The following is an 11,203-nucleotide window of genomic DNA, read 5'->3' as shown; positions in this document are numbered from 1 at the left end:
TACAAACTTCCAAAACCCAACAACAACAACAACAACAACAACAACAACAACAAGCCATCGTGTTAAAAAACAATAAATAAAATCGCAAACGTTTTCGGCTTAGGCTTAGCCTACATCAATTTTTTTTCAAACGCGCGAATAAATAACTTACACTAGGCTGAAACAAGAAATAGAATTGAAAAGTTTAAACAGGTATAGGATTTGTTGAAATACGGGACGCAAAACCATCTTCTCAAATCACGGGCGGTGCGTTGAATAATAATGTTGTCAAGTGCTTTTTCAGCATAAATTATTCTTGACTTGCTTGATAGTATGCGTGTGTTCTGAAATGTTGGAGTTCAGACTACACCACACAGAAAACTGCATATCCGTTTACGTTGCGGCTCACCAGTTTACGTCATGCCTTCCTTAATACTTCTCAGCTTTGGTTTATAAGTTCAGCCAGAGGGCAAAGCGGCCACTCCTCACAATTTTTTAAAATTTAAACCGTTAGTAGTTATGTTTCTAGCGTGTGCGAGCAAATGATACTGTATTGAACAGGTGTAATAAAGACCGGCCTAACGACTGACCTTCTGCTTGTACAGATTTGTATTCGCGCGCACACTGTGACTATGATGTGCTGTACTTCAAGTAACATCTTTTTGTACGGACATTTCGACATAAAAGGATTTTTTTAAACTTCTTCGATTTTTGCATTGACGCATGAGATGATGGTCACCACAAAGAAGCAAAATTTTTGTCAAAAGCGCTGACACTGATCAAAACGTGTGTGCAAACTTGAAGGCAAATACGCTATGCAAACGAAAGAAAACAAAAACATGATGACTTCCATTGTTAAGACTGCTGCTGTGGCCTGTGATGTTCTGTACTTCAAGTAACATATTTTTGCAGGGACATTTCGACATATTTTTTAAACTTCTTCGGTTTTTGCATTGACGCTTGTGATAAAGATTTAAAAAGCATTTTGAAAGACTGGAAACTCTCAGTATGCAAACCCAGAGATACAAAATAATATTCTCTGGGGTTAGTCAGCAACGCTTGGGCAAGAGACCTTCATCGAGGCTAAGGAATGGTTTATGTCTGCACTGTAACAGATGAGTCGTGAGATATTTCTGGCAAAGGACAACCAGGCATTATTTTGAGGTGCATTAAAAGCAGCAAAGTGTACAAAAGCTTCGCTTCATAGAATTTGTAAAACTAAATTTTGTATTACAAGATTTTGTTTCAACAGAACCAATTTTATTAGCCTTTTAGCCGATCCCTCTAGGATAAGAAAGGATTTTCTAAAACTTGTCAGGCAGGGCTAGATGGCTCATCCACAATGACATCCACCTAAGTGGTATGCAAACACGCATTCGCCATCCATGTCATCGTGGCGTTACCAGCATCAACTGTTGAGGATGAAAAGTCTTTATAGTGCAAGAAAACAGTTAAGACGTGGTTACGCTCAGCGATGACTTCCGATCTCCTCTCAGACTTGTATGTGCTTCATTGCAATCGTGAAAGGATCAACGAGAAGAGGATAAATGGAGTTGTCACGAGCCTACAGTTTGCCGAAATGGACTTTGAAGTGTGGTGATATTTGCTAATGTTTTAGATAAAAAGGTTAAAAAATGTGGATTTTGTATCGATAAAAGCTAACGATTTATCTTTTAAATTACGCACTAAATTAGTTTGCCAATTCAGCATTTTTCGTCTCAACATGCTTGGACAGAGGATGTCTCAAACAAAGAAGTACTGCTATGCGCTCAAAGTTAAAAAAAATTGGCCCCTTCAAATTTTGGACTGGCTGCGCCATTGCTTTGGCTGGTAGATAGTTTGTGCACTGGTCTGCCAGAGCTGTGGCAATTGTACCTACTTGGATTTACATTACTACTTGATCAAATTACAATTCTGCCGCTTCAAGGCGCTAATGGTTAATATGAGCAACATATACAAGTTCAAAGTTACCAGATTAACTGTTGAGCGAAACTTGGCGATTTTTCCCATGGTTTCAAAAACGGTACTGAAAATACTCTAGCTTGGCACTCAGCAAAAAAATCGATTCTGCACAATAATGCACTTGGCTGCACTGATATTGTCTGCTTGGTAAAGCGCTGATAGAAACGAATATCGACGATGCATACAGCATCATATAAAACACATTAGTATTTTCAAAGTAAAAGGGACATAGAAAAAATGATTTTTTTTCTATAAGCTAGGCTAATTTAGTTCTTTTAATAACAGAGTTAAGCAGCATCTAAATGCTCTTGTCGCTCGTGACCAATCAGGCTTCATTCCTGGTCGATATATTGGAGACAATATTCGTTTATTGTTTAACATAATGGATTACGCTGAACACAAACGCATACCCGGAACAATACTCTCAATAGATTTTTATAAGGCATTTGATACCTTAGAATGGGATTTCATATTCGAATGCTTGAAAGCGTTTGGATTTGAAAACGAATTTATAGAGTGGGTCAAAATCTTTTATAAAAATCCTACATGCGTAATTACCAACAATGGTTTTTTCTCAGAAAAGTTTGATGTTCAGCGAGGCGTGAGACAAGGCGATCCTTTATCGCCGACAATTTTTGCCCTATGCATAGAGATGCTTGCAATAGCCGTGCGATCCAACGACGATATAAAGGGGATGAAAGTGCTAGACAATGAGATAAAAATCTCTTTACTGGCTGATGACACTTTATTGTACACTGATGGCAACGAAGAAACGATAAGTAATACGTTAACATTGTTTGACAAGTTCGGCTCACTTTCTGGGTGTAAAATAAACCAAACAAAATCTACAGGTTTTCACATTGGTACAAACTTTGGAAATAGCAAGCCCTTAGCTTGCCGGAACCTAATTTGGGCAGAAAACAATTTTATTTACCTTGGCATTATTGTCCCAGTCAGACAAGCATCACCGACAACTATTGGCACTCTAAATTTTGACCCTTGTCTACAGAAAATTTCAACTTTGATAAACATATGGTCTTCGCGAGGCTTAACATTATTGGGGAAAAAAACAATCATTAAAAGTTTGTTGACGTCCACGTTGATGTATAAACTTAACTCTCTTCCTGTTTCGATGCCTAAAAAACTTTTGTCTAACATCAACAGAAAACTTTTCCAATTTCTGTGGGGTTCGTCTTGGGAAAGAGTAAGTCGCATGACTCTTTGCTGTGATATACATGAAGGAGGCATAGGAATGCCAGACATACAGTCTTACATCTATGCGTTCCAATCTCGATGGATAAGCAAACTGCTCGATGAAGATTATTCTGCTCCTTGGAAAATTGTTGAACAAGCTTTGGTATCCCCAGACCCCAACCATGCTCATGTGTCTAGCAACCAGCACCTTTACTTCAATAAACAAAAACATCAAAAATATTATACCCTTCCAGTCAACCTCTGCTTGCATGAAGTCTCTGCAAATATCATACTGTCACCACAACGCATCACATGCCGAGACTTTGCATCAGCCGTTATGGTTAAATAAGTCAATAAAACTCAATGGGAAATCTCTGTATAATAAAGAATTAGCTGAGGCGCAAATTCTCTTTTTTGGCCAATTGCTAGACCATAACGGACAGTACCAGTCTTATGATGACATATGTTCAGCTTACAACTTGACACCCACCAACGAAACATTTATTAAATTTATCGAACTCATCTCATCATTACCTCCTTCCTGGGATGGAGACAACGGCAATTTAAATCGCCCAAACTACACCACCAACATTACCACACTCACATCCAACCTAAATACAATATGCGAAGCAACAAAAACTGCATATCACTTTTACCTTGACAAAGTCAAATTAATTCCTACAAAGCAACAAAACAGATGGCAGCACATTGCTGGAATGAATTGGAACCTGACGCGGTGGGAAAACATTTACAAATCTGTACACTACAGCACGCTAGAGAGCAAACTACGAGCATTCCAAATAAAGTTGAACCTCAGAGCAATTGTGACCAATGACGCGTTGTTTGCGTTTGGTCTGAAGGAGAGCAACCTCTGTACATTTTGCAAAATTGCTACGGAGAATACCTTTCATTTGTTTTGTGAATGCCATGTTGTAAAGAATTATTGGGAAGGTGTTTTTTCTTGGATATCAGCAAAACTGAGATACCCTGTTATAGCTAATGACCAGCTGATTCTGTTTGGAACTGTGAATTCTAATTTGTTGAATTGTTTACTTTTATGCGCACGATATGTTGTTTATCGATGCAAATATGCCGAAGCTAACCCGACAATTTCCCAGTTTATTCAAACGGTAAAAGAAACTCAGCAATCAGAGCGAGTGATCGCCGTAAAGTCTAAGAATTTGAAAAAACACCAATTGAAATGGAATCACATGACATAGATAGTTTGTGAACTAGAACTTGCATGCATCTTGCTGATGTGCTGATGAGTACAATATCTTTGTGTTTGTTATCTGTGTTGTTATTGTTGGGTAATAAAAAAAAAAAATCCCCTTGGTTCTCTAAATAATATGAAAAAAGTTTACCTTGATTGGGTTTTGAGGTCTGCAGATATGGGATAATGTTACTAAGGTTTAGCTCATAACTGCCATTAGTGGCGAAAATGTAATTTGCGTTTTTTGGCCACTACTCAACCGATTCGAACATAATTTGCCATAGCCCCCTTTTATGGTGTGAGGGTTTTGTTTCTGGCTTTTGTTTATTGCAATACTGCCACTAGAGGGCAAAAAAACATCTTTTTCATCAAGTCAAGTGATTTAGTTCACTAGAGCGCTGTCTCCATATCTTTTCAATCTACATACTGAAAACATAATAAGAAAACTTTTGAACAGTTTTGATGGCTCTATAAAAATTGGAGAAAAATGTGGTAGGCCAAACCGACTTTCGATATGCTGACGACATAGCGTTGGTTGGTAGAAGTGTAACGGAAATAGTTGTCACTATTTGATAGCGTTATTCTTTGATGCTTTCTGAATATCGAATGCTTATACCCATTTTTTTTTAAATAAATATCGAATGCGCGTTCTTCACTGCTTTTTTATGCAAGCAACGAAATCATTATTCGTTTTTTACTAATCGATATTTAGGAGAACTGCTAAATCACTTTTTGTTGTTCACTTATTTCGTCGTCAAAACGAATTTACGAGATTTAGTTTTGGGATTATTATCTGACCTAGTCCCACTCCGGTTTTCGAACTTCAAAGGATTAAGGAAAATTTTGCGGCAACACACTTCAGAAAATCCATGCCAGTGAGAGTCGTTATCAGTGTTGCCAACCTTGCGGTTTTTCTGCAAGTTTGGGTTTGTTTTTTTTCGAGTTTAGGCTTGTTTTTTTTCGAGTTTGCGTATTTTTTTTTGAGTTTGCGGGTTGCTTGGTTTTGGGCTTGTTTTTTTGGCCAGTCAATTTTTAGTAATTGCTATTCATTGGTTTTTTTAAAGTGCCCCTGACAGGTTGGACCCAAGTATAGTAACTTTTCTAAGCATTTCTTAGCGCAGAATTACGTTTAGCTAAATTTTTAATCTTAACCTCGAAGCTCGACTGGTTAGGGCGTAATTTATACAAAACGACTGCTTCGCAGCGCCACCACAGGCGAAACTCCATATTTCACTGCTCTGGGACGACTTTGGTGGTATTACGTCATCCTGGGTGGGCGTCGATAGCGACGGATAAAACAAATGCTTTCTAGATGTAATTGGTGGATCACACTTTGGTCGGAGTCGGTACAAGCGGTTGCTTTTTTCAAAGATTTATTGTTTTTTGCAGTTTAATAAAACTGTACTGGATACGTTCCTACAAAGCCTAAAATATACTTGAAGTGAAAAATGAAGAAATCGTAAGAATCATCATTCATATTTAATTCATCATCATTCATCACTATTCATAAATAAATAAAAGTTCTTTCTTATTATGTGCCTTCAGTTGGCCATTGAAATCCGGTGTAATGGCCATCTGCACTTGGAAAATTGTTTCGGATTCGCCAAACAATGTATGACGGCAGCACAATCCGATTGTTGCTTCCGAGAGCATCACCTTGTAGCCTAGTATCCACTCCAATACATGCCTGTAAGCGACTAATTACTGATTCTGCCTGCAAGGAAATAAAATCACTTCCTTTAATGTGCATTCTTTAGCGTTTAGGGTATTTTTAACCTAATGTAACATCCTTACTCTTTTGATAGGTCTCCGTTTTCTTCTTTCGGTTTATTGTTTTTCTCCAGTTCTTCCTGCTCCTCATTAAAAAAGTACGCAGAAGTGCAGGATGTAAGTGTGCCTAAAAATCAGTCAAATTGGTAACACAGCTAGATGCGTCTTTCTTGTCTTTCTTCAAAAGTTCTTTCGTCTGTGGCACTTCATGGCAACATACACATTCATTGGGCTGAGGCATAGACTCGCACTTGTGGCAAACTCACCACCTAGAGTTCCCAGCACGCCACTCATTGCTGGGAAGATCCAAATCGGGTTGGTGGTGCTAACAAAATCATCTCCAGTGAAGTGAAGAGAACATGGACGACTCGTTTTGTATGGCCCATCCCACTTTCGAACACTTCAAGAAAACTTTGACTATTTTCTTCTTAGCACCTTGTTTTGTTTGAAAGCGTGAAAAGATAGCACACGTCTTTGTCACGACACTGTCACATGAACAGCAATTTGCAGGCATTACCTCAAGCATAAATTAAGGGTACTGTTTGTGAGATACTGCTGTTACACTGCAAATGGCTATAGCCAGATTAGGACAAATAAAAAATTATCAAAGTTGTAGCCCTACAAGAGTTTAGAAAAACTGCAATTTCAATTGAATTGAGATGTTGTTTGATAAAAATAAACTCGACCTATTTGATCTAAACCTGATAGTAATCATAAGTTGACTTTTTCATTTCAGTAATTCTCATTTTGCACATTTTTTAGACCAACAGAGCCCCACACATTGACGTTTTGCAGTAGTCGTACCATACCTTACCAACTCACCACAGAGAAAGAAAGTATGTTTCCCAACCATGGTGACGTCACAGCGGTGTTGCCGTTTTTATTTTCGCAATTGAATGGGTGCCAGATTCGCCGAAAGTGAACGAAAGTTTACAAGCGTGTAACTTAGTAGCCTGTTGATATTTTTTACGATTTGCTGGTCAGGGAAGTTTGTTAGTGTCATCTCTTTGGTATCTTAAGTAAAGTTAGCGAATTTATTTTCCTGTCAGAGGCACTTTAAGTATCGATAGCGGAAAGTCATTGCTTTTTTGCGCACTATTGAACAGTGAAATAGTCATTGCTTTTTGACTAACGACTTCCAACCCTGCTTGTACACAGTGGCGCCGAAAACGGGGGGAAGGCAGGGGGACGGACGCCCCCCCTGCCCTCAATTTTTCTGTTGTTGGGGGGGGCAGGAGGATATGGTGCCCTTTTAAGGTCATGTAAGCTACTGCACATTTTGCAATACGATATAACAATTTTATCTTTTAGCCTAATTATAATCTTTCATTTCTGCCTCAAAATAATATTCACGACACAAAATTCTGTATCACAGTAGGTAATTAGCCTACATCATTATAACATAGCATGATGCCTTTCCTTGCTATTGTTCTTTGTATACCGGACACTTGTATCATTACTCGATGATGAGCTGATGGATGAGCATTATTGCTATATTTAATCTCAAAACTTAAAAAAAAGATTGGCATTTCAGCAACAAAAGTGCCCTTTTTTCATAATCTTGACCCCCAGTCAAAAACCGTTCCGGCGCCACTGCCTGTACATTGGTAGAAATGCTGTTGAAAATGTAAGTAGTTTCTACAATCTGGGCAGGGTTTGCACATACTTACGATGATAGCACAGAAATTAGACGGCGAATTGCAATGGAAAAAACAGCTGTGACATCACTTACAACGGTGTGGTAACAAAGGTCAACTGGTAAGAACACAAATTTGAGATTACTGCAAACTCTCGTTTTCCCAATTGCCACGTATGGATGTGAGAATTGGACATACAAAAACGTGACTCTGAAAAGTTAAGAAGTTTTGAAATGTGGTACTACAGCAGACTGTTACGTATCAGCTGGATGGAAAGAAAATCAAATGAGTTTGGTACAGTACCTAACAAATAAACGATGACTGGAGTCTGATTAACAGTATTAACATCAGAAAATTAAGATAATCGACTGGATTTGCCAGTCTGACTCTTTCGACGCTCACAAATCCTACGAAACGCCCGTCAAAAACCACAAAAATCCCAACCTTGCCGGCTACAAGACTGTCTGCTACGAACGACGACATGTGTACCACCAAGAATTGTGTTTACAAAATCATGTGCAAAAAATGCAGGGAAAGCTACGTAGGCAGACGATCCTCCCACTCCACTACCTCCTGAAAAAACAACTTAGCTCAGTTCGGTCTTTGATCATTCTATAAAAGTTCGGTCTTTGATCATCAACAACAGTGCCTTCGACGACTTTGAATTTACAATCATTGCCAGAGAAAAAGGCGGGGTACAATTGCGCTTCAAAGAGGCCATTTTCATAAGTAGACAGAGTCCAAAGATCAACAACTGTGCCGAAAGGGAAGAACTGCGTCACCTAATCTATTAATTAACTGACTCAACAAAATTTCACAGCAATAACGCCTAACAACACAGAAACTTAACAGCCAGCATTCAAGACAGCAGCCACAAGCCTAACAAAAAAGCACATAAACCAACAGTTTACTGACTTCAACACCAATCGTCATAAACTCATAGCCCATGACCAGGGAACTGTGTTTCGAAACCTAGTGCAACTCGCTATTACCACAGCGTACTCGCAGCATCAGGCCAAAACAGGTCGTTAATATCTACCTTGTGTGTAAGCAACGATCATGCTGCTAAAAGCGAAACTCAATCTATTGCAAAGTCAAGTTAATTTAGATTAAGATTTAAACTTCATGGAACGTGTACAACACCCTATATGGATAGCCTAATTGGTAGGTCATAGTATCATAACAAAATGTGTTATTTCAGTATAACAGTGTGCAGTTTTCTTCCATATGTAGACTATTCAAGCGCAGCCTATTCGTGACCTGTCTACGCATGTATAAAGTGTGTTTCGCCAAAAAAGACGTATGGAATTTTCTGAAAGCATGTTTGTTTTTACTGTATCTCTTTGTTTATCGACGGGGCTTGCAAGTACTGTTTCACAAATGGATGATGCAACGATAAAACTCACGCTATTGTTGAAGAAAGAGACAGATCTCACGTTATTAAAGCCGTAGCGAAGACTTTAAGATCACCAATGCAGTATTGTTACTGTTAAACTCAGTAATAGCAACACAAAGAAAATTTATTGCACCATTCTTCTTCCAGGTTATGACAATCACTTTTAAAATGACTCACAAGCGGTAAACACCTGTCCATAAATAAAGTCATCTTGTGTTTGAATGTTTAACCCTCCCCCCTCAAAATGGGTCGAAAATCTTCGTCGTCAAAAGTTTGGTAAAAAGTTTTAATTTCGTTTATTATGGATTTGGGTATTAACGATTTGAAAGTTAACAATTAACATTAACACTTTTGCAACAACACGCACGAAATGGGGTATTTCTATGTCAACTGCACAGGTCAAAATAATCATGCGTTTTTTTGCAGAATTTTTAATGGAAGGCATTCCTAACAGTTGCATGCAACAAAGTATTTACATTCACGATAGTTGTGACTCTTCAAAGATCACATAAATAATGATACGTCAAAGTTTGCACAAATGACATTGTTATGACTTTATGACATCTTTTTGACCTATAAGAATTGTCCAAAAATGTCTGGGTCAAACGAAATTTTTCTCATATTGATTTGCGGGGCCTATTGATCACGATCCATTGGGTCGTTTCATTGAAGCGCTTCGAGTGAAATTAGTGACTGACAAGCACGTGCTAATATAATATAGCTTTCATGGCAAAAGAAAAAAAGGTCGTTAAAGTTGCTTCTAAAAGCTAGGCCTACGTAGGTTGTCAAAAGTCAGTTTACAATGATTTTGTCGTAAAACGATGATAAACGGCATTCAAGACATTTATGGATAACCTTTTGAGCATTTCTCTTGCTGGATACCAAAACTTTCGTGTTATTTTCAAAACAAGCAAAATTGCGAATGTTTATTGACAAAGATTGTGAGTTTGTTTTCGGGAGGCTACAAGGCCAGCAGAACAATAATTAGATAAGTTGAATTCTTTTTTTTTACTTTAGCCTGAGGATATGGACTAGCTTATTTGCAAAATAAAATTAAGTAAAAATCAAGTTGAACTTGTATTTAAATAAACCAAATTTAGTTGGTTTTAGCACGGCTACGTTTCAGATAGAATTTAATTTCTTAAAAACAGAAAACCTATTTGAAGAAAAATTACGGGCTAACGTGGGATCGAATGGCCTCTATATGCATAACGATTGTTCCATATTACTGTATAGTTGATTTCGACTTCCTACCAAGAAGGTAGTCTCCAGTAGAAACTTCAGATAAGGAAATAGAAATCGATCGGTTTTAGAAAAAATGGAAAGTAGACTGTAATTAAAACATAGATATCACAAGTATTTCGAAAATTATTATAAGCTAATGTACTGTAACTTCCACTGGCTTGAATTGAACTCACTTCATGGAAAAACAGAGGACTGTGCCATGATCTACATTTGGGCGACAAAACTTTTTTTTCGGAAAAAAATCTCTGATTCTTGTAAGTATCCATGAAATAACAAATTAGCTGTAAGTTGCATACTGCGTACCACTTCCGGTCTTTGCCAATCACGTCAGCTGTCGTTGTCATCTACGTCATTATCTATCTGATAGCAGAGGAAGAGGGTGTAAAACCGCAGACATGGCTGATTGAAAACCTCTTTACTTTCAAAAAAAAAGCAAAGCGTGAAGCTGTACACACTTAATTAGTAAATTAGAAAGCGGGGGAAGCTCACTATATCCCCGTTAGAAAGTTATGTCTGAAGCAAGCAGCTGAAGCCTGTACTCACAAAACAAAAGTTAGTGTTAGGTGCTAGAAAGGTAATTTATTACCTAACTTCAAACTTTGATATCACTGGTTTTGAGAATTTAACGAGGAAACGCACTACAGATAGTGACTCTAACTATAATTTTTTAAAACGTAAATAGCTTAAACTTATTCGGTTAACTCATGCATAGATGCCTTATGCGATGGTTGGAAGAGTTTAGTTGATTTGACCAACTATTGAGAAAGGCGATTATCGCACTGCAGATAAGTAGCTTATAATCTAAAA

Source organism: Aplidium turbinatum, chromosome 2 (assembly GCF_918807975.1).
Source record: "Aplidium turbinatum chromosome 2, kaAplTurb1.1, whole genome shotgun sequence".
NCBI lineage: Eukaryota > Metazoa > Chordata > Ascidiacea > Aplousobranchia > Polyclinidae > Aplidium > Aplidium turbinatum.
The sequence above is the reverse complement of the archived record's forward strand: the minus strand, read 5'-3'. Positions refer to the sequence as shown.